Source organism: Pan paniscus, chromosome X (assembly GCF_029289425.2).
Source record: "Pan paniscus chromosome X, NHGRI_mPanPan1-v2.0_pri, whole genome shotgun sequence".
Taxonomy (NCBI): Eukaryota; Metazoa; Chordata; class Mammalia; order Primates; family Hominidae; genus Pan; species Pan paniscus.
Window position 1 is genome coordinate 120,509,456 of NC_073272.2, and position 23,605 is coordinate 120,533,060.

Here is a 23,605-nt window from a genome sequence, read left to right on the forward strand (position 1 = left end):
AGCAGGCGCATCATATGGCAAAAGCAGGAGCAAGAGAGAGAAGAGGTGGAGGTGCCACACACATTTAAACAACCATATATTGTGAGAACTCACTCACTATCTCCAGGACGGTACCAAGGGGATAGTACCCATCCATTCATGAGAAATTACCCCCATGATCCGATCACTCCCACCAGGCCCCACCTTCATTACTGGGGTTTACAATTCAATATGAGATTTGGGTGGGGACCCATAGTCAAACTATGCCACCTTCTGTGTATGATGTGGCTTTCCATGTACCATGTCTGCAGGGGAAACAATACACTGTTCATTTAAACTGTGAATAATTTGGTGCCTGAGTTAATTCTCAGTGTACTTTTTTTAACTTTTTGATTTGGTCCCCCACATGGTATATTGTATAGTGGTGAAGTCTGGGCTTTTACTGTACCCATCACCCGAATAGCGTGCATTATATTTAACTCTGGGCTTTTCTAAACCCTCACTGTCTGTGGGCTCCTAAGAACTGTGGAGTCCGCTTGGGTGGTGTATACAACTGAGATTCACTGCTGTACAGCTTAGGTGAGTTAATGGCCAGCCAACTCAGTGGTTTGCTCACCTTGGGTCTAATGAAGCCATGGCTAATATTTTTATCTTTGTGGGGACCAGTTAAGTAATTTATCTTCAGAAGTCTCACAGATAACTTCATCAAAAAGCCCCCTAAACATTGTCCTCTCCACAAGTAAGCTATTTATTTTGAGTCATCTTTTGAGTATCTAGAATGTTAATGAAGAACTGTATTTCTTGTATTCTTCTACAAGAACAAAAGATATTCTTGTAAAATAAATATATCTAAATATAAAATGTCCCACAGATAGTACTTGCAACCTTGCTGGGAGAGAATTCTCACATCATATTGATTTGATTATTCCAGTTGATGTGAGGATTATATTTTGCTTTTTAAGTAAATGAATTGGCATTTTGGTGTCTGTCTTAGCCTGTGGAGCTTAATTAGTGTGCATGCATTGCTGAGAGGTGGATTTGCTCTTGGTGAGCTAACAATATCTGTTTTCACAGGTTGTGAGTCAGTGGGCAAAACCCAGGAGTATGGTAAAATCACTGTAAGTAACAAGCACCTTCCTGTGAGACCTCTTAGGAGACTTTGTGTAGGCTTTCCCCCCCCAGTGGCATGCTATGTAGCTGAAAATAAACATGTTTTTAATTTATAAAATAATAGAGTTTCTAATAGTCTATTAACCAAGCTATGTCTACCTAGGATATGTTTAGGGTTCATCACAAATCTGTGATAAAATGTGGTCACATTAACTTCTTTCCATTTTTTCCTTATGGAATATTTGATACACACACACAAAAATATATGTAACACAAATAGAAGTTATTAATTGCAATAATAAACAACTCTGAACCTTAGAACTGGCAAGTTACTAATACCGTGGAAATTCCTGTGTTCTTCCCTGATTCATACCAATGCTGTGTCTCAAAGGCAACTACTGTCCTGAACTCTGCATTCACAATCTCCTGGGATTTCTTTATAGCTTTACATATATGTAGATACCCCTAAATGATGTACCGCTTATTTTTTGCTTATTTTCAAACTTCATAAAAGTTGTATCATACTGCATATATTTTTCTGGGAGATGTTTTGCTCACTCTGAATTATGTTCCAAGAGCGTTTTGTGTTTGTACATATCTGTAGGTGATTCATTTCCTCTCTTTTAAAAAGTTTTTAATTTTTTAATTGTATGGGTACATGATAGGTGTATATATATGGGGTTCATGTGATGTTTTGATATAGACATAAATTATGATATAATAATTATATTAAGGTTATTGCAGTATCCATCACCTCAAGTATTTATCATTTCTTTCTGTTAGGAACATTCCAATTCCATTCTTTTTCTTATTTGAAAATAGACTATAAGTTATTGTTGACTATAGTCATCAAGTTGTGCTATTAAATACTAGATCTTATTCATTCTATCGAACTATATATTTGCAGCCATTAACCACTTCCAATTTCTGCCACTCTCCTCTACCCTTCACAGACACTGGTAACCATCATTCTACTCTCTATCTCCATGAAATGAATTGTTTTAATTTTTAGATCCCACATATGAGTGAGAACATGTGAAATTTGTCTTTCTATGCCTGGCTCATTTCACTTAACATAATGTCCTCTAGTTCTATCCATGTTGTTGCAAATGACAGGATTTCCTTCTTTTTATGTCTGAATAATCTTCCATTGTGTATATGTGCCACATTTTCTTTATCTATTTGTCTGTTGATGGACACTTAGGTTGATCCCAAATCTTGGCTATTGTGAATAGTGCTGCAGTAAACATGAGAGTGCATATAAACTCTTTGATATACTGATTTCCTTTCTTTTGGATGTATACCTAGCAGTGACATTGCTGGATTATATGGTAGTTCTATTTTTAGTTTTTTGAGGAGCCTCCAAACTGTTCTCCATAGAGACTATACTAATTCACATTCTCACAGACAGTATACAAGGGTTCCCTTTTCTCCACATCCTCTCCAGGATGTCATTATTGCCTGTCTTTTGGATAAAAGTCATTTTAGCTGGGGTGAGATGATATTTCATTGTTGTTTTGATTTGCATTTCTTTGATTAATGATGATAAGCATTTTTCATATACCTGTTCTCCATTTTTGTGTCTTCTTTTGAGAAATTCTATTCAGATCTTTTTTTAAGGCAAGTGACATTATTTTTCTAAAACTTGCTTAACTTCTATTACAGCCTGAACTGGATTAAATAGTACCCACACCCTGGCAAATTTTTTAAAATTTATTTTGATTTCAATAGTTTTAGGAGGGTTCAAGTGGTTTTTGGTTACATGAATAAATTGTATAATGGTAAAGTCCGAGCTTTTAGTGCACTAATCATCCAAATAGTGTGCAGTATACCCAGTAGGTGATTTTTTAATCCCTCTCCTCATCCTCCCCCCTTCTGAGTCTCCAATATCCATTATACCACTGTGTGCCTTTGCATACCCATAGCTTAGCTCCTACTTATAAGTGAGGACATGTGGTATTTGGTTTTCCATTCCCGAGTTGCGTCACTTAGTATAATGGCCTCCAGTTTCATCCCAGTTGCTGCACAAGATATTATTTCATTCTTTATCATGACTGGGTAGTATTCCATAGTGTAGATATGCCACATTTTCATTATCCACTCATCTGTTGATTGGCAATTAGGTTGATTCCATGTCTTTATAATTGTGAATTGTGCTATGATAAACATGAGTGCAGGTATCTTTTTAATATAATGACTTCTTTTCCTTTGGGTGGATACCTAGTAGTGGGATTCCTAGATCAAATGGTAGACTTACTTTAGTTCTTTGAGAAATCTCCATACTGTTTTCCATAGAGGTTGTACTAATTTACATTCTCACCAACAGTGTACAAGCATTCCCTTTTTACTGCATATACACCAATATCTACTGTTTATTATGTTTTAAAAATGGCCATTCTGATTGGGGTAAGGTGGTATCTCATTTTGTGTTTTAATTTGCATTCCCTTGATGATTAATAATGTTGAGCATTTTTAATATGTTTGTTGGCCATTTGTATATTTTCTTTTGAGAAGTGTTTATTTATGTTGTTTCCCTACTTTTTAATGGGATTATTTGTCTTTTTCTTTCTGATTTGATTTCCTTGCATATTCTGGATGTTAGCCTTTTGTTGGATGTATAGCTTGCAAATATTTTTTCCTATTCTGCAGGTTTTCTGTTTACTCTGTTATTTCTTTAGCTGTGCAGAAGCTTCTTTAGTTTAATGAAGTCCCATTTATTTATTTTTGTTTTTGCTGCATTTGCTTTTGAGGCCTTACTGATAAATTACTTTTCTAGGCCAATGTCCAGAAAAGCTTTCCCTAGGTTTTCTTGTAGAATTTTTATAGTTTCAGGTCTTATATGTAAGTATTTAATCCATCCTGAGTTAATTTTTGTATATGGTAAGAGTTAAGGGTCCAGTTTCATTCTTCTGCATGTGGCTGTCCAATATTCTCAGCATCATTTATTGAAAAGAGTGTGCTTTCCCCAGTGCATGCTTTTGTCTGCTTTGTCAAAGATCAGCTGTTTTGTAAGTATTTGGCTTTATTTCTGGGTTCTCTATTCTGTTATATTGGTCTATGTATCTACTTTGATACCAGTACCATGCTGTTTTGGCTACTATAGCCTTGTAGTATAATTTGAAGTTAGGTAATGTGATGTCTCTGGCTTGGTTCTTTTTGCTTAGGATTGCTTTGGCTATTTAGGCTCTTTTTTGGTTCCATATGAATTTTAAGATTTTTTTCTAATTCTGTGCATGATGATATTGGTAATTTGATAGGAATTGCATTGAATATGTAGATTGCTTTGGGCAGTATGGTCATTTTCACAGTATTGATTTTTCCAATCCATGAGCATGAAATGTTTTTCCATTTGTTTGTGTCACCTATGATTTCTTTCATCAGTGTCTTGTAGTTCTCCTTGTAGAGATTTTTCAGCTCCTTGGTTAAGTATATTCCTAGGGGTTTTTTTGCAGCTATTGTAAATGGAATTGATTTGATCTGATTTTCACCTTGGTCATTATTTGTGTATAGCAGAGCTACTGATTTGTGTATGTTAATTTTGTAATCTGAGACTTTAGTGAATTCATTTATCAAATCTAGGAGGCTTTTCGAGGGGTGTTCAGGGTTTTTAAGATAGAAGATGATATCAGCAAACAGATACTTTGACATTATTTTTTCCAATTTGGATGCCCTTCATTTCTTTCTTTTGCCTGACTGTTCTGGCTAGGACTTCCAGTACTACATTGAATAAAAGTAGTGAAAGTGGGCATCCTTGTCTTGTTCCAGTTCTCAGGGGCAGTGTTTTCAACTTTTCCCCATTCAGTGTGATGTTTACTGTGGGCTTGACATATATGGCTTTTATTATTTTTAGGTATGTTCCTTTGATGCCTAGTTTGTTAAGGATATTTATCATGAAAGAATGCTGAGTGTGATAAGGTGCTTTTTCTGCATCTATTGAAATGATCATATTTTTAAAAAAATTACTTATGTGGTTAATCACATTTATTGATTTCTCTATGTTGAACCATCCTTGGATCCCTGGGATAAAACCCCCTTGATCTTGGTGAATTATTGATCTACTGTTAGATTTGGTTGGCTAGATTTTTGTGTTCATGAGGGATATTGGTCTGTAGTTATTTTTGCTGTTGTTATGTCCTTTTCTGGCTTTGGTATCAGGGTGATATTAGCTTCACAGAATGAGTTAGGGGAGGATTCCCTACTTCTCAAGCTTTAGTAATAGTTTCAGTAGAATTGCTACCAGTTCTTCAAATGTTTAGTAGAAGTTGGCTGTGAATCTGTCTGGTCCTGGGCGTATTTTTTTGTTTGGATATTTTTATCACTGATTCAATCTCACTACTTATAATTAGTCTGTTCAGAGTTTCTATTTCTTCCTGATTCAAGCTTGGAGTGTTGTATGTTTCCAAGAGTTTATCCATTTCCTCTAGATTTTCTGGTTTGTGCACATAGAGGTGTTCATAGTAGTCTCAGATGATCTTTTGTATTTCCATGGTATCAGTAGTAATGTTTCCCTTTTCATTTCTGATTGAGCTTATTTGAATCTTCTCTCTTTTCTTGGTTAATTTAGCTAACTATCAATTTTGTTTATCTTTTCGAAAACAAATTTTTCTTTTTATTGATCATTTGTATTTGGCAGGGGTTCAATTTCATTTAGATCCGCTCTGATCTTTGTTATTTGTTTTCTGCTGCCGCCTTTGGGTTTGGTTTGTTCTTGGTTTTCCAGTTGCCTAAGGTATTATGTTAGGTTGTTGGTTTGTGATTTTTCTTTCTGATGTAGACATTTGGCAATATAAACTATTGTCTTAGCACTGCTTTTCCTGTATCCCAGAGATTTTAATAACTTGGGTTACTGTTATCATTTGTTTGAAAAATTTTTAAATTTTCTTCTTGATTCTATCATTTATCCAAAGATTATTCGGGATCAGATTAATTTCCATGTATTTTTATAGGTTTGAGAGTTTCCCTTGCCGTTGATTTCTAGTTTTATTTTCCTGTGGTCTGAGAAGGTACTTGTATGATTTGGAATTTTTTTAAATTTATTTAGGCTTATTTTGTGGCCTCTCATATGGTCTATCTTGGAAAGATTCCATGTGCTGATGAGAAGAATGTATATTTTGAATTTTTTTGTAGAATATTCTGTAAATATCTGTTAGAGTCCAGTTTCAGTCCAGTGTTTATTTGTTGACTTTCTGCCTCCATGATCTGTCTAGTGCTGTCAGTGGAGTGTTGAGGTCCCAAACTATTATTGTATTGCTGTCAATCTCTTTTCTTGGGTCTAGTAGTAGATCTTTTATTAATCTGGAAGCTCTTGTGTTGGGTGCACATATATTAAGGATTGTTATATCTTCAATTATATATATATAATTGAACCCTTTATTATTATATGATGACATTCTTTTTCTTTTTTTTACTGTTATTGATTTAAAATCTATTTTATCTGATAGAAGAAAAGCTACTTCTGCTCGTTTTTGGTTTCCATTTGTGTGAAATATTTTTCCCATCTTTTTGCCATGAGTCTATAAGGATCTTTATGAGTTAAGTGGGTCTCTTGAAGGTAGCAGATATTTGGATTGTGTTTTTGTAAGACATTCTGCCAATATACATCCTTTCAGTGGGACACTTAGACCATTTACATTCAAAGTTAATATTGGTATTTGAAATACTATTCCCATCACCAAGCTGATTGTTACCTAGTTGTTTGTTTTTCCATTCTGTTACTGTTCTACAAGTCTTGTGAGTTATACTTTCAAGTGTTTTTATATTGATGCATATAGACCTTTCATTTTGATATTTGAAATTCCTTTGAGTATTTCTTGTAATGCTGTTCTAGTGGCAGCAAATTTCCTAAATGTTTGATTGCCTGAGAAAAAGTTTATTTCTTCTTCATTTATGAAACTTAGTTTAGCAGAATACAAAATTCTTGGCTGGCAGTTATTCTCCTCTAGGAGACTTAGGACCCTAATCCCTTATGACTTGTAAAGTTTCTGCTGAGAAGTATGCTCTTAATCTGATAGGTTTTCCTTTATATGTTATTTGATACTTTTGTCTCACTGGTCTTAGAATTCTTTCCTTCATATTGATTTTAGATATCCTGATTACTATATACCTTAGCGATATCCTTTTTGCAATTAATCTGTTGGTATACAGAAATGCTACTGATTTTTGTGTGTTGATATTGTATTTGCAATATTACTGAATTTATGAGTTCTAACGGTTTTTTGTTGGAGTCTTTAGGTTTTACCAATTATAAGATTGATACAATCTTATAATAAGGATAATTTGACTTCTTTCTTTCTAATTTGGATGCCCTTTATATTTTTCTCTTGTCTGATTGCTTTAGCTAGGGCTAAAATATTCAAAGATAAGAGTTTCATGTAATAGAAGTCTTAATCTGTGAACCTGAGACAAGTCAGGATGTCAGGATGATGTTGGCCTCATAGCATGAGTTAGGGAGAGCCTTCCTCCTCAAGTTTTTTTGAATGGTTTCTGTTGAAATTGTATCAGTTCTTCTTTATACATCTGGTAGAGGTTGGCTGTGAATCTATCTGGTTCTGGGCTTTTTTTTTTTGCTTGGTAGGCTTTTTATTACTGATTCAGTGTCAGAACTCATTATTAGTTTCTTCAGGGATTCTGTGTTTTCCTGGTTCAATCTTTGGACATTGTATGTGTCTAGAAATTCACCGATTTTTTCCTAGGTTTTCTAATTTATGTGCATAGAGCTGTTTGTAACAGTCTCGAAGGGTTTCTTTTATTTCTTTGGGGTTGGTGGTAATGTCCTCTTTCTCATATCTGAATGTGTTTATTTCAATATTTTCTCATTTTTCTTTATTATTCTAGTTAGCAGTCTACCAATCTTATCCTTTTGAATAAAAAACTCCTGGTTTCCTTTATCTCTTGAATTTTTTTTTACATGTCAATTTCATTCAGTTCATCTCTGATTTTGGCTATATCTTGTACTGCTAGCTTTGGGGGTTAGTTTGCTCTTGTTTCTCTAGGATTTCTTTCTTTCTTTTTTTTTTTGAGATGGAGTCTCACTCTGTCACACAGGCTGGAGTGCAGTGGCGTGATCTTGGCTCACTGCAACCTCTGCCTCCCGGGTTCAAGCAATTCTCCTGCCTCAGCCTCCCGAGTAGCTGGGACTACAGGTGCACGCCACCATGCCCAGCTAATTTTTTTATTTTTAGTAGAGACGGGGCTTCACCATGTTGACCAGGCTAGTCTTGAACTCCTGACCTCGGGTGATCCACCCGCCTCGGCCTCCCAAAGTGCTGGGATTACAGGAGTGAGCCACCACACCCAGCCTGTTTCTCTAGGTTTCTTAAGATGCAATGTTAGCTTGTCAATTTGAGATCTTTCTAACTTAAATTTTTTTTATTTCAATAGGTTTTTGGGGAACAGGTGTTTGGTTACATGAATAAGTTCTTTAGTGGTGATTTCTGACATTTTGGTGCACCCATCACCCAAGCAGCGTACACTGTACCCAACATGTAGTCTTTTATCCCTCACCCTCCCATCCTTTCCACTGAGTCCCAAAAGTCTGTTGTATCATTTTTATGCCTTTACGTCCTCATAACTTAGCTCCCAATTATGAGTGAGAACATAAAATGTATGGTTTTCCATTCCTGAGTTACTTCACTTAGAATAATAATCTCCAATTCCATCCAGGTTTCTGTGAAAGCCATTATTTTGTTCCTTTTAATGGCTGAGTAATATTCCATGGTGTATATACATACCACATTTTTTGTATCCACTAGTTGATTGATGGCCATTTGGGCGGGTTCCATATTTTTGTATTTGCAAATTGTGCTGCTATAAACATGTGTGTGCAAGAATCTTTTTTGCATAATTACTTCTTTTCCTCTGGGTAGCTACCTAGTGGTGAGATTGTTGGATCAAATGGTAGATCTACTTTTAGTTCTTTAAGCAATCCCCACACTGTTTTCTATAGTGGTTGTACTATGTCATTTTCACAATATTGATTCTACCCATCCATGAGCATGGGATGTATTTCCTTTTGTTTGTGTCATCTATGATTTTTTTCAAACTATACTATAAGGCCATAGTCTCCAAAACAGCATGGTACTGGTATAAAAATAGGCACATAGGGCCAGGCACAGTGGCTCACGCCTGTAATCCCAGCACTTTGGGAGACTGAGGCGGGCGGATCATGAAGTCAGGAGATCGAGACCATCCTGGCCAACACGGTGAAACCCTGTTTCTACTAAAACATTCAAAAAGTTAGCTGGGCATGGTGGTGGGCACCTGTAGTCCCAGCTACTCGGGAGGCTGAGGCGGGAGAATGGCGTGAACCCAGGAGGCAGAGCTTGCAGTGAGCCACTGCACTCCAGCCTGGGCGACAGAGCGAGACTCCATCTCAAAAAAAAAAAAAGGCACATAGACCAATGGAAAAGAATAGAGAACCCAGAAATAAAGCCAAATACTTACAGCCAACTGATCTTCAACAAAGCAAAGATTATATATATATACACGTATATATGTATATATATACGTGTATATATATATATATGTACACGTATATATATATACCCTTCTAGACGTTGGCTTAGGCGAAGACTTCATGACCAAGAACCCAAAAGCAAATGAAACAAAAACAAAGATAAATAGATGAGACTTAATTAAACTAAAATACTCCCGCAGTTACAGGCGTTGCTCAGCTCCCACGCAGCCCAAAAGGCCAGTCTCACTCCCACCATGTTCCCTGCAACAGCACCAAGTTTGTTTCCAGGCAGTGGGTGAGCAGGGCTGAGAACTTGCCCCACTCTACCAGCCTCCCTGATGTGAAAGTAAGCAGAGCTTTCAGGTTTCGTACCCCCAACCTGCCGCAGCTTCTGTGCTGTGTCTGCACTCTGCATTCACCCCGTCCCTCAAATTCTGTCCAGGAAACTATGCGTTCAGTTGAAATTGTTATAAAGTTCAACTTGAAGTTTACTTCTCCCTGTGGTCTTTTCCCAGTTCCTCTGGCAGCCCTTCCCAAGGACCTCTGTGAGACAAAGTCAGAAATGGCTTTCCTGGGGACCAAGAGAGCCCACAGGGCTCTTCCCCATGCTTCTTCTACCGCTGTGTTTGGCTCAGCTCTCTAAAATTGTTTCTGTTCCAGGTAAGGTCAAATCCTTCTCCCATGATCTGGAACTTCATGTTCCTCAGTGATGATGTGTGTTTGGGGGCAGATGATCCCCCTTTCACACTTTCACACTTTGGGCACTCACAATGTTTGGGCTGTCTCCCAGGGCCTGCAGGAGCAATTCACTTCTTTCAAAGGGTCTATGGATTCTCTTGGCTTTCCTGGTATGTTCCTGTGGTAGTTCTTGGAGCAAAAGTTTACAACGTGAGTCTCCACATGCTGCTCTGTCTGTCTGAGTGGGAGCTATAATGTAGTCCTGTCTCCTATCTGCCATTTTGCTAACCCCTCAAAATTTGTCTTCCTCTTCATTCATTTTTATTGTTCTATAATACTTTTTTATATGACTATATTATAATTTGTTCATTTTTCTGTCAATAAATATTTAAAATGTTGCTCTGTGATATAGTTTGGCTGTGTCCCCACCCAAATCTCATCTCGAATTGTAGCTCCCATAATTCCCTTGTATTATGGGAGGGACCCAGTTGGAGTTAACTGAATCGTGGGGCAGTTTCCCCCATACCGTTCTCGTGGTAGTGAATAAGTCTCATGAGATCTGATGGTTTTATAAGGGGAAACCCTTTTCGCTTGGCTGTCATTCTCTTCTTTGTCTGCTGCCATGTGACATTTGCCTTTTACCTTCTGCCATGATTGTGAGGCCTCCCCAGCCACACAGTGGCGGTTTGTCCGCAGGCGCAGGTGTTCTGGAGATGATGCCCTTCCCAGAGCTGGAGGAGAGACTGACCTGCCTAGGGGGTTTGAAGGAAGACTGTGGCTTGGCCTGTGGTGGTCACTGTTGGGAGCCTGTCTGGCTGCAGGACTGCTCCCCACCTGGGCCCTGGACTGTGGGAAGTGACCCCTGCAGCCACGTGGAACTGTGAGTTCATTAAACCTCTTTCTTTTGTAAATTGTCCCATCTGGGTTATGTCTTTATCAGCAGCATGAAGACGGACTAATACACTGTGTATGTTGTTAGAAGTGTGAGAAGTTCTCTGGGGCAAATACTTATGAGTAGAATTGCTGTATAATAGAGTATGCATATCTACAATTTTACCTTGGTGAGTTTATTGTGAGAGCTTATTGTGATATTATTTTTAATCTCTTTAGTTACTAATGAGTTTGAACATTTTAAATTATCTTTATTGGTTGTTCTTATTTTCTTATTTGTGAAATGCATTTTTGTGTCTTTTGTCCATTTTTCTACTGAACAGTGTTTTAAATTTATTTTTATTAATTGCTAATGTCATCTTGGTACTAATACATGTGTTATATGTGTTGAGGATACCTTCCTTTAATTTGTGGCTTATCTTTTTGCTTTTCTCATGGTGACTTTGATCATCAGAATTTTTTTATTTAATGTGTTCATATTTATTAATCTTCTTTTATGGTTTGTACTTTTTGAGTCTTGTTTAAGAAATACTTCCCAGACACCCTAACATTTGATGCTCAAATTACCATAGCTTGAACTTTCATTGGCCTCATATCTTGAACTTAGCAACCCTCCCCTTCTGGAATGTATACACATGTATCTGGAATTTTTCAAAAGTGTACAGTAAATGTGTTCACAAGCCTGTTGCCTACTATAATTACCACATTACAACTGCCATGATATTTTTCTCCTATTCCTTCAGCTAATATCCACCGCTCTTGAAGCAGTTTAGTGGAGCCTCACTGTAGCTTGCATTGGGATTATCCTTCAGAAAATTGTCAGTATCTATGCTTAGGGTGTTATTTTTCTAAGTCACATGTCTTTGGGGCATTAGAGGGTGCTGGGCTCTTTGTGGAGATAGGGAGAATGTCTGTCCCCTAGGCACCAAAGCTATGTTACCTGAATGTAATATATCTTGATATCTCTTAACAAAACAAAAACAAACTAAAGCTAAACAAAAAGGTACATGCTCATTTCTATAATCACAAGTAATGTTTCAGTCATAATATTATCTCAGTTCATACATAGTATAGCAAAATTTTTTACTCACCCTTATGTTACACAAAGCTTCGGAAATAGAGTCCTTGCTCAACCATAAACATCATTTATACTTAAAAACCAGAACACTTAACCTACACATTCATTTGGTTTTTACAGTCTTTACTCTAGTATGAAGTGAAGAAATTATGAGATCTATATATTCTCCATGGCATGGTTTTGTTCTTCCAATTTCTTGGGAGCAAATATTTGGACAAAAAGACCTACTTAGAATTTTTAAAGATAATTTTCTGAGACAATCAAATAAAAATCCATATTAAAATATTCCTAACTCCTCATAGTTCAGCTAAAGATATACGTAATTTATTAAACAGTACAGTTGAAACTTAAGTCTATAGTCTCTGCATATAGCTTAACAATTTTCCCCAAAATAAGATGAAGGAATACTATACCCCAAAGCTGACTGAAAATCTTCATCTCTAAAGAGATGGAACTTCTTGCAGACCTTGAAGTGACAAACTTCTATCCATCCCACCTATTCATCAAAGATTTCAAAAAAGATCTTAAAGCCTGAGTTTCATGTCATATACTTCATTTCTATTAGTAAAAATATCTTAGAGTATAAAGCTACTGTTGCAGGGACAAAATTGTGTGGGAATAAACAATGTGGGGCAGGAGATGTTCAGAACTGGAATAGATAACTTCTTAGCTATTTTGGTTAAGTATTTGTGGTAGATTAAGGATGGCTTCAAATTCTGTGACATTTATTCCATCAAGTGTTGGTGTTTACTTCCCCTATGTTTGAATCTGGGCTGGCTAGTCCCTGCTCTGGCTAATGGAGTATGGTGGAATTGATGCTGTGCCATTGCTGGGCCTAGCTGGTAAAAGTACTGGAAGCTTCTTGCTTGGTTTCATGGAGCCCTGAGCCACCATGTCTCAAAATCCTGCTAAAAGGACCATGTGGAGAAGCTCTGAGACTCCATAGGGAGGAGGAGGAGTACCATTGAGCTGCTCTTGTCAAGGAACCAGGAATATGAGTGATGTGTCTTGGATCCTCTATACCAGCCAAGCCACCACCTGAATACAGTTTTCCCTTGGTATCTACAGGGGATTTCAGGACACCTGCGGATATCAAAATCCACAGATGCCTAAGTCCCTTACATAAAATGGCATAGTATTTGCATGTAATCTAGGCACATTCTCCCATGCACTTTAAATCACCTCTAGATTTGTAACCCTAAAATCAGAATCAACACTTATGCAGTCATTCACGCAGCAATTTTATTTTTTTCAGAGCAGCAGTTTTTCAGAGCAGAAAAAAATTTGAGTCTCTTTATGCACATATTCCTAGTTGAGGTTGAACAAAGTGATAGTCTGCCTTTTTGTTTCAGCTCTCATATTTTAAACAAGTGTCCTCTTTGCTATCTATTTAGTGCCATGGTTTTTGCATTTTTCTGCTTTTTTTTTTGGGTGATTTTGCTGTTCAGAATGGCCCAGAAGCATAGTGTCGAAGTGCTTTCTAGTGTTTCTAAGCACAAGAAGGCTGTGATGTGCCTTATAGAAAAAATAATGTATAATATAAGCTTTGTTCAGGTATGAATTATAGTGCTGTTGGCTGCGAGTTTAGTAAAAATAAATCAACTATATATTAAATAAGAAATACACATAAAACAAGGTTATGTATTGATGAGATGATGGAAATATTATGGCCTAAGAGGCTCACACATACCTAAACCTGAATTTTCCCTAGGAACAGTAGTTCAGTATTTGCTAATTTGGTGCTAATGACAATGCTATAGAACATAAATACCACGAATAGGCCAGGCACGGTGGCTCACGCCTGTAATCTCAGCACTTTGGGAGGCCGAGGCGGGTGGATCACGAGGTCAGAAGATCAAGACCATCCTGGCTAACATGGTGAAACCCCGTCTCTACTAAAAATACAAAAAATTAGCCGGGCGTGGTGGCAGGTGCCTGTAATCCCAGCTACTCAGGAGGCTGAGGCAGGAGAATGGTGTGAACCCAGGAGGCGAGGATTGCAGTGAGCCAAGATCGCGCCACTGCACTCCAGCCTGGGTGACAGAGTGAGACTCCATCTCAAAAAAAAAAAAAAAAAAGAAAGAACGTAAATGCCATGAATAATGAGCATAGACTGTTCTGCATTCTGCTTACTCATTCTACTGTTGCTGGACACATGGATTGTTTCCACCTTTTGGGTATTGTGAATGATGCTGCTATAAACATTGGTATACAAGTATCTGTTTGAATCCCTGTTTTCATTTCTTTTGGGTATATACCTAGGAGTAAAATTGTTGGGTCATACAATAATCCTATGTTTAACTTTTTGAGAAACCTCCAAACTGTTTTCCATAGTGGCTGCACCATTTTGCATTCCCGCCAGCAATGTGCAAGGATTCTAATTTCTCCATATCCTCAACAAAACTTGCTGTTTTCCTTTACATTTTTTATTATAGCTATTATAGTAAACATGAAGTTGTGTCTCCAATGAGTTGTCTTTGATTTGAATTTTCCTAATAACTAATGATGATGATATATATATCTTCTTACCAAAAAAGTATACTCTTGTAATTTGCCTATTTTTAAAATGGGTTTTTAGATGGTTGCTGAGTTATAGAAGACCTTTATATAGTTTGGATGTTAAGTCCTATCAGATTATGATATGCAAATATCTTTTCTCACTCTCTTGATTATTTGATGTACAAGAGTTCTTCATCTTAATGAAGTATTTTTTTTATTTTTTGTCTGTGCTTTTGGTGTCATATTTATAAAACCATTGCAAAATTCAAGGTAATAAAAACTTGCCCATATATTTCCTCCAAAGAGTTTTATTATTTTAGCTCTTAGATTTAGGCCTTTGATTCATTTGTATTAATTTTAGTATATGATATAATGTACAGATTGAACTTCATTCTTTTGCATATGGTTATCCAGTTTTCCCAGCACCATTTATTGAAGAGATTGTTCTTTCCCCATTAAATGATCTCAGAACTCTTCTTGAAAAATTTTTAATCAATTCCACTGGTTTATATGTCTGTACATATGACAGCACTATTTTGATTACTGTAGCTTTGTAGTAAGTTTCAAAATCAGAAAGTATGAATTTTCTAATGTTCTTTTTCAATATCGTTTTGGCTACTCTGGGTCTCTTGAAATTTCATATAAATTTTAGGGTAGGTCTTTCCATTTCTGTAAAAAATATCGAAATTTTCATAGGAGTTGCATTGAATCTGTGGATTGATTTGGGTAGTATTGCCATTTAAATTTTTTTATTTTCAATTTTTGATAGTATATAGTAGGTGTATATATTTTTGGGATACATGAGATGTTTTGGTGTAATGTGAAATAAGCACATCATGAAAAATGGGGTATGCATCCCCTCAAGCATTTATCCATTGAGTTGCAAACAATCCAATTACACTCTTTAAGTTATTTTAAAATGTACAGCTACTGAAACTCTGAAAACTTTTCTACTTTCTGTCTCTATGAATTTGACTACTCTGAGTACTTCATATAAGTGAAATCTTATAGTATTTGTCTTTTTGTGACTGGCTATTTTACTTAGCGTAATGATCTCAAGGTTAATCCATGTTGTAGCCTGTGTCAGAATTTTCTTCCTTTTTAAAGCTGAATAATATTTCATTGTATGTATATATGTGGGATGTATATATATACAGTGTATTGCAATGTGTATACATATATACACACATATACATGGCATTTTGAATATAAGCCATTTTAACTGGAGTGATATGGTATTTTTGATTTGCATTTCTCTGATGATAAATGATGTTGAGCACCTTTTCATATGCCTGTTTGTCACTTTATAGGTCTTCTTTTTGAGAAATGTCTGTTCAAATATTTTGCCCATCTTTTGATCAGATTATTAGATTTTTTTAATACAGTTGTTCGAGCTCCTTATATATTCTGGTTATTAATCTCCTGTCAGATGAGTATTTTGCAAATATTTTCTCCCATTCTGTGGGTTGTTCTTCATTGTGTTGATTGTTTTCTTTGCAGTGCATTAGCTTTTTAACTCGATGTGATATCATTTGTCCATTTATGTTTTGGTTGCTTGTGTTTGTGGGGTATTGCTCCAGAAAATTTTGCCTAGACCAATGTCCTGGAGATTTTTCTCAATGTTTTCTTGTAGTAGTTTCATAGTGTGAGGTACTAGATTTGTCTTTAATCCATTTTGATTTGTTTTTTTATATGGGGGAAAATAGGGGTCAAGTTTCATTCTTCTGCATTTGTATATCCAGTTTTTCCAGCACCATTTGTTGAAGAGACTGTCTTTTCCCCAGTGTATGTTCTTAGCACCTTTGTCAAAAATGAGTTCACTGTAGGTGTGTGGATTTGTTTCTGAGTTCTATATTCTGTTCCATTGGACTATGTGTCTATTTTTATGTCAATATCATGCTGTTTTGGGTTACTATAGCTCTGTAGTATGATTTGAAGTCGGGCAATGTGATTTCTCCAGTTATATTCTTTTTACCTAGGATAGCTTTTGCTACACTGGGTCTTTTTTGGTTCCATCTACATTTTAGGATTTTTTTTTCTATTTCTATGAAGAATGTCATTGGTATTTTGATAAGGATTACATTGAATCTGTAGATTGCTTTGTGTAATGTGGACATTTTTAACAATATTGATTCTTTCAATCCATTAACATGGAATATCTTTTCCTGTTTTGTTGTCCTCTTCAATTTCTTTCATCAGTGTTTTATAGTTTTCCTTATATAAATATTTCACTTCTTTGGTTAATTCTTAGGTATTTAATTTAATGTGTGTCTGTTGTAAATGGGATTACTTTTTAAATTTCTTATTTACATTGTTTTCTGTTGGCATATAGAAATGCTCCTGATTTATGTATGTTGATTTTGTATCCTACAACTTTACTGAATATCTTTATCAGTTCTGACATTTTTCTTGTGGAGTCTTTAGGTTTTTCCAAATACAAGATTATATCATCTGCAAACAAAGATAATGTGACTTCTTCCTTTACAATTTGGATGCCTTAATATCTATGTCTTTTTTTATTATACTTTAAGATTTAGGGTACATGTGCACAATGTGCAGGTTAGTTACATATGTATACATGTGCCATGCTGGTGTGCTGCACCCGTTAACTCGTCATTTAGCATTAGATATATCTCCTAATGCTATCCCTCCCCTCTCCCCCCACCCCACAACAGTCCCCAGAGTGTGATGTTCCCCTTCCTGTGTCCATGTGTTCTCATTGTTCAATTTCCACCTATGAGTGAGAACATGCGGTGTTTGGTTTTTTGTCCTTGTGATAGTTTACTGAGAATGATGATTTCCAATTTCATCCATGTCCCTACAAAGGGCGTGAACTCATCCTTTTTTTATGGCTGCATAGTATTCCATGGTGTATATGTGCCACATTTTCTTAATCCAGTCTATCATTGTTGGACATTTGGGTTGGTTCCAAGTCTTTGCTATTGTGAATAGTGCCGCAGTAAACATACGTGTGCATGTGTCTTTATAGCAGCATGATTTATAGTCCTTTGGGTATATACCCAGTAATGGGATGGCTGGGTCAAATGGTATTTGTAGTTCTAGACCCCTGAGGAATCACCACACTGACTTCCACAATGGTTGAACTTGTTTACAGTCCCACCTATCTATATCTATGTCTTGTTCGATTGCTTTAGCTAGGACTTTCAGTACTATGTTGAATAACAGTGGTGTCAGTGGGCATCCTTGTCATGTTCCAGATCTTAGAGGAAAGGCTTTCAGTTTTTCCCCATTCAGTATGATACTAGCTGTGGCTCTGTCATTTATGGCTTTTATTATGTTGAGGTATGTTCCTTCTATTCCCAGTTTTTGAGGGGTTTTATCATGACGAGATGTTGAATTTTATCAAATTTGTTTTCAGCATCAATTGAAATTATTGTCTTTATTCTTCATTCTGTTGATATGATGTATCATACTGATTAATTTGTGTATGTTGAACCATCTCTTGCATCCCAGAGATAAGTCCCACTTGGTCATGAAGAATAAATCTTTCTAACGTATTGTTGAAGTTGGTTTGCTAGTATTTTGTTGAGGGATTTTCATCAATATTCATCAGAGATATTGGCCTGTGGTTTTCTTTTTTTGATGTGTCTGTGTCTTGTTTTGTTATCAGAGTAACACTGGCCTCATACAGTGAGTTTGGAGGTATTCCCTCATCCTCTATTTTTTGGAATAGCTTGAGTAGGATTGGTATTAGCTCTTTAAATGTTTGGTAGAATTCAACAATGAATTCTTCAGGTCCCAAGCTTTTTATTACTGGGAGACATTTTATTATGGCTTTGATCTCATTACTTGTTATTTGTTCAGGTTTTGGATTTCTTCCTAGTTCACTCTTGGTAGGTTGTATGTATCTAGGAATTTGTCAGTTTCTTCTGAATCTTCCAATTTATTGGTGTATAGTTGCTCATAGTAGGCACTTATGATTCTTTGAATTTCTGTGATATTAGTTTTAATTTCTCCCATTTCATTTATGATTTTATTTATTTGGGTCTTTTTTCTTTTTTAGTTAGCCTGGCTAAAGGTTTGTCAATTTTGTTTAACTTTTCAGAAAACCAACTTTTAGTTTTGTTGATCTTTTGTATTATTTTAAAATTTCAACTTGATTGATTTCTGGTCTGATATTTATTATTTATTTTCTTCTACTAGTTTGGATTTCATTTGGTCTTGCTTTTCTAGCTCTTTAAGATGCATCCTTAGATTGTTTATTTGAAAATTTTCTTCTTTTTTTTGATGTAGGCACTTATAGCTGTAAACTTCCCTCTTAGTACTGCTTTTGCTGTATCCCATAGGTTTTGGTATGTTGCGTTTTCATTATCATTTGTTTCAAGAAAATTTTTAATTTCTTTCTTAATTTCTTTATTAATCCACTGGTCATTCAGGAGCATATTATTTAATTTCCATGCATTTTTCAATGTATAGTTTCCAAAATTCCTCTTTTTATTAATTTCTAGTTTTGTTCCATTGTGGTCAGAGGAGATGCTTGATATTATTTTAATTTTTGGAATGTTTTAAGGCTTTTTTGTTACCTATCATATGGTCTATCCTTGAGAATTATCCATGTGCTGTGGGGTATTGCCATCTTAACAATATTAAATCTTATATCCATAAACATAGGCTGTCTTTTCATTTATTTTAGTCTCTTTAATTTCTTTCAGCAATATTTCATAGTTTTCAGCATACAAATCTTGTGCCTTCTTAAGTTTATCCCTAAACGTTATATTCTTTTTCATAAGTTGAATTGTTAATTTCCTTTTCAGAATGTTTATAAATATTGTATAGAAATGCAAGTGATTTTTTGCATGTTGAAATTGTATATAGAGACTTCAGTAAATTTATTTATTAGCTCTAATAGTTTTCTTTGGAACATTTAGGGAATTCTACATATAAGATCACATCATCTGTGAATTTTATTTCTTTCTTTCCAATTTGGATACTTTTTATTTCTTCTTAATTACTCTGGTTAGAACTTCTGGTATTATATTGAATAGAAGTGGTGAAGTTAGCATTTCTTGTCTTCTTCCTGATGTTGGAGGAAAAGCTTTCTGCCTTTTCCAGTATAATCATTTTAGCTGTTAGCTTATCATATATGGCCTTTATTATGTTGAGGCCATTCTTTCTATGCTTAATTTGATGAGAGTCTTTATCATGAAAGTATGGTGAATTATGTCAAATGCTTTTTCTGAATTTATTTGAGATGATGATATGTGAGTTTTGTCCTTAATTCCTATATTATGATATATTACGATGATTGCTTTTTGTAAGTTGAACCACCCTTCCGTACCTGGGATAAATTTCACTTTGTCTTGGAATATAATCTTTTTAATATCCTGCTTAATTCAATTTGCTAATATTTTGTTGAAGATTTTTTATTTATATTCATAGAAGATATGGGCTGTAGTTTTCTCTTTTTGTGTGGTGTCTTTCTCTGGCTTCAATTTTAGGTAAATGCTGTCTCATAGAATGAGTTGGGAAGTGTCCCTACTTTTGCAGATATTTGGAAGAGTTTGAAATGGATTTATGTAATTTTTCCTTAAGTGTTTGGTAGCATTCACTAGTGAAGCCATATGGTCCTGAGCTTTTCTTTGTTAGGAGGTTTTTGATTACTACCTTCAATCACTTTGTTTGTAATTGGTCTATTCAGACTTTATATTTCTTCTTGATTAAGTCTTAGCAGGTTGTATATTTCTAGGAATTTTTCCATTTTTCCAATTTGCTGGTATATAACTGTTCATAATAGTCCCTTAATATCCTTTTTTTTCCTGAGGCATCCGTTGTAATATCTCCTCTTTCATTTGTATTTTATTTGAGTCTTCTCTCTTTTTTTCTTAGTCTAGCTAAGGATTTGTTGATCTTATTTTTTACAAAAACCAGTTCTTAGTATTGATTATTTTGTATTTGATTAATTTTTGCTCTGATCCTTGTTATATGCTTTATTCTGATAACTTTGGGTTTAGTCAATTTTTCTTTTTCTAGTTTCTTGAGGTATATGGTTGGGTTATTTATTTGAAATTTTTCTTATTTCTTAATATAGATGTTTATTGTTATAAGCTTTTTTTCTTATTACTGCTTTTGCTGCAGACCATAAGTTTTGTTATGCTGTGTTTTAGTTTACCTTCATCTCAAGATATTTTTAAATTTTTTTTATTTCTTCTTTGACTCTGATAGTTATCGTGCATTAGATAAGATAACTGCTGCACCTAGTCTTGTCAGACTGGCTTTGTGTAAGAGATGAATCTCACCAATCAGCCTGGTCAGAGATTCTAGATCCCTCTCAAATCCTCTTGCTTGTCCGAACCACAGTCTGTGTTCATAATGGCCCCAAGTAGATAAGGATGTGCCAAGTCCTGTTATTGCCTTCAGATAGGTGAAGTAGAAACCACCTCCTCAAGATGCAGCTGAAAAGGTTGGGGGTGTTAGATGAGTATTCCAGTTCATTCTATCCTCAGGGAGAAACTGAAAGCTGGAGTTTATCTAACACTCTCTTAATAAACTACCTTTTTGTTCTTTGTGATCTAGGGAGTCTCATAAATTCAGAGCCTTGTCAATTCTCAGAGCTAGGTGATTTAGGAGCCAGACTCTGAGGTGGGAGCTGCAAAAGTTGGGGTGTTTGACTCTGTGTCCCCACCCAAATCTCACCTTTAATTGTAGTTCCCATAATCCCCACATGTCATGGGAGGGACCCAGTGGGAGGTAATTTAAACATGGGGGTGGTTACCCTCATGCTGTTCTCATGATAGTAAGTTCTTATGAGATGTGATGGTTCTATAAGGGGCTTTTCGCCCTTTGCTTGGCACCTCTCCTTCCTGCTGCCATGTGAAGAAGGACATATTTGCTTCTCCTTCCACCATGATCATAAGTTTCCCAAGGCCTCCCCAGCCATACAGAACTACGAGTCAATTAAACCTCTTTACTTTATAAATTATCCAGTCTTGGGCAGTTCTTTTATAGCAGCGTGAGAAAGGACTAATATAGGGTGTTTGATGCATGCATAAACTGCTTCTAGAAAGAATCTATACACATGGATTTATGTCTGCCACTGTCTGAGAGATGAGGCCTGGGAAGTACCTATACTTCCATTCAGGCTCATGGAAGTCTATAGTTTATTTGCCCCATCTGCTCCCAGATATAGGCTAGCCAGAAGCCTGACTCTCTGGCAAAAGATGTAAAAGTGTGCAGACAAACCATTTCCAGGGAGATATAGGGAGCTGGACATTTTAGCCCATTCCCTGTGGACTTATCTCAGGCACTACAGCTACTGGACATTCCTTTGTACTCATTTAAAACCACCTCTTTGTTGTGTGCGGCCTAGGGAAACCTGAGAATGCTGAGTACCTTTCATTTTCAGGGCTATGTGATTTGAGAGCAAAAGCCTCCGGGGAAACCATAAAAGTTGGGGCACTATATATGTGGTCCAAACCCTTTACTCCTCAGTGAGAAGCGGGATATTGGAGATTCCTTCCTGATTATATGGTATTGTCACTGGTGGAGGGTGTCCAGGTTCTTGGCATCTTGAACAAAGAATTGGACAAAACGCACAAACAAAACAAGGAAGGAATGAAGGGATTTATTGAAAATGAAAGTACACTCCACAGTGTGGGTGTGGGCTTGAGCATAGGGGCTCAAAGGCCATGTTACAGAATTTTTGGGAGTTTAAATACACCCTAGAGGATTCCATTGGTTACTTCAAGTCTGCCCTATGTAAATGGAGAGGATGAAGTAAAGTAACAAAGTCATTTACTTGGCCAACGCTCTATGGAGAGGATATTTCCTGTTATAGCTGAAGTGTTAATTGGCCTTACGTTCCCTGCCTCCACACCCTATTTTCCTGCCTCATCTCCCCCCTAAGAGATGTGATCCCCGTAAATCTTTATGGGAGACAGAAGAACCAAAGGTCTTTCTTCTGTAACTGCTTCATTCTGGCTTGGGGTGTAGTTCCTACCTATTGGGGATTATGAAACTCACCCTGCTCTATCTAGTGGAGGCAGGGTAGCTTCTTGATGGCCAGGGGTGGTGTCTTCACCTAGAACTGGCTGGAACCTTTTTTGCATGATCATCTGAAGCTTGATGGTCCCTAGGCGACAGGAAATGAATTTGGTTAAAAGATTTACGGGAACTTCAGGGGATAGATAGCTATACTGTCAGAAATGTTTGCTACAGAGATTTGCAGGAGAAAAAACAAAACCTGATCTGTTCCAGAATCTATGTGTTTCCTTAAAGTCTTAGCACAAACGACTCCATTTTGGTTTGGTTTGGTTTGGTCTACTGGGGCCTAGGGCATGAGCTCAGTCCAAAACAATGGCCTCCCAGAATTTTGTTTCAAAAATTCCCCCTTTTTGGTCAGTTTCTCACTTAGGCAAGAGTGTGACCAAAACTTAGGACCTTACTTAGCACCACTCTTAGTTACCATCATTTTGGGTTTCTGGTCTCAGCGCATCATTCATAGGTTACAGTGTCCTCATGGTTGCACATTTCTTTCAGCTCCTGTTATTCCAGTTGAAGAGAGACCATATGGCATTCTGGAGATGGCTGGATGCAAGCATTTAAAACCTTCGAGAGAATACAGTGCACCAAGGAGACTATTATTATGATTATTGGGAGGATGATACCAAGAGTTTGGAGTATACTCTCTACCCAAGGTCCCCATAAACCAAACCTCCTAAAACTAAATAGATCAAAGAATGAGCTAGATAAAGAGTTTACTCACTTGACTAAGCAACTTCTTCATCAGTCCCCTACCACTGATTTTCTGTAATCTTCATTTGATGTATTTCCCCATAGGCTACAAGTGCTAGCAGCTGCACAGGTACTTTTCTGTTTAGCTAATTCTATTATTTAGCATAACTTTCACAAGAGAATCTAAAGTTTGTTGTGTAACTGTAGCCTTTACAGTAGAATTT

At 36.3% G+C, this 23,605-nt stretch overlaps 1 long non-coding RNA gene across 2 annotated transcripts in view; it reads left to right on the forward strand.

Annotated features, from left to right (window-relative positions):
- Positions 1-10,670: 10,670 nt before the first annotated feature.
- Positions 10,671-23,605, forward strand: part of LOC129395238 (uncharacterized) — a 129,090-nt gene continuing 116,155 nt past the window's right edge. Inside the window, exon 1 of one of the 2 annotated variants that reach the window (XR_010111217.1) lies at positions 10,671-11,102. This is a non-coding gene — a long non-coding RNA (uncharacterized LOC129395238). The remainder of the gene's footprint in view (positions 11,103-23,605) is intronic. The other variant, XR_010111216.1, reaches the window with a different exon arrangement.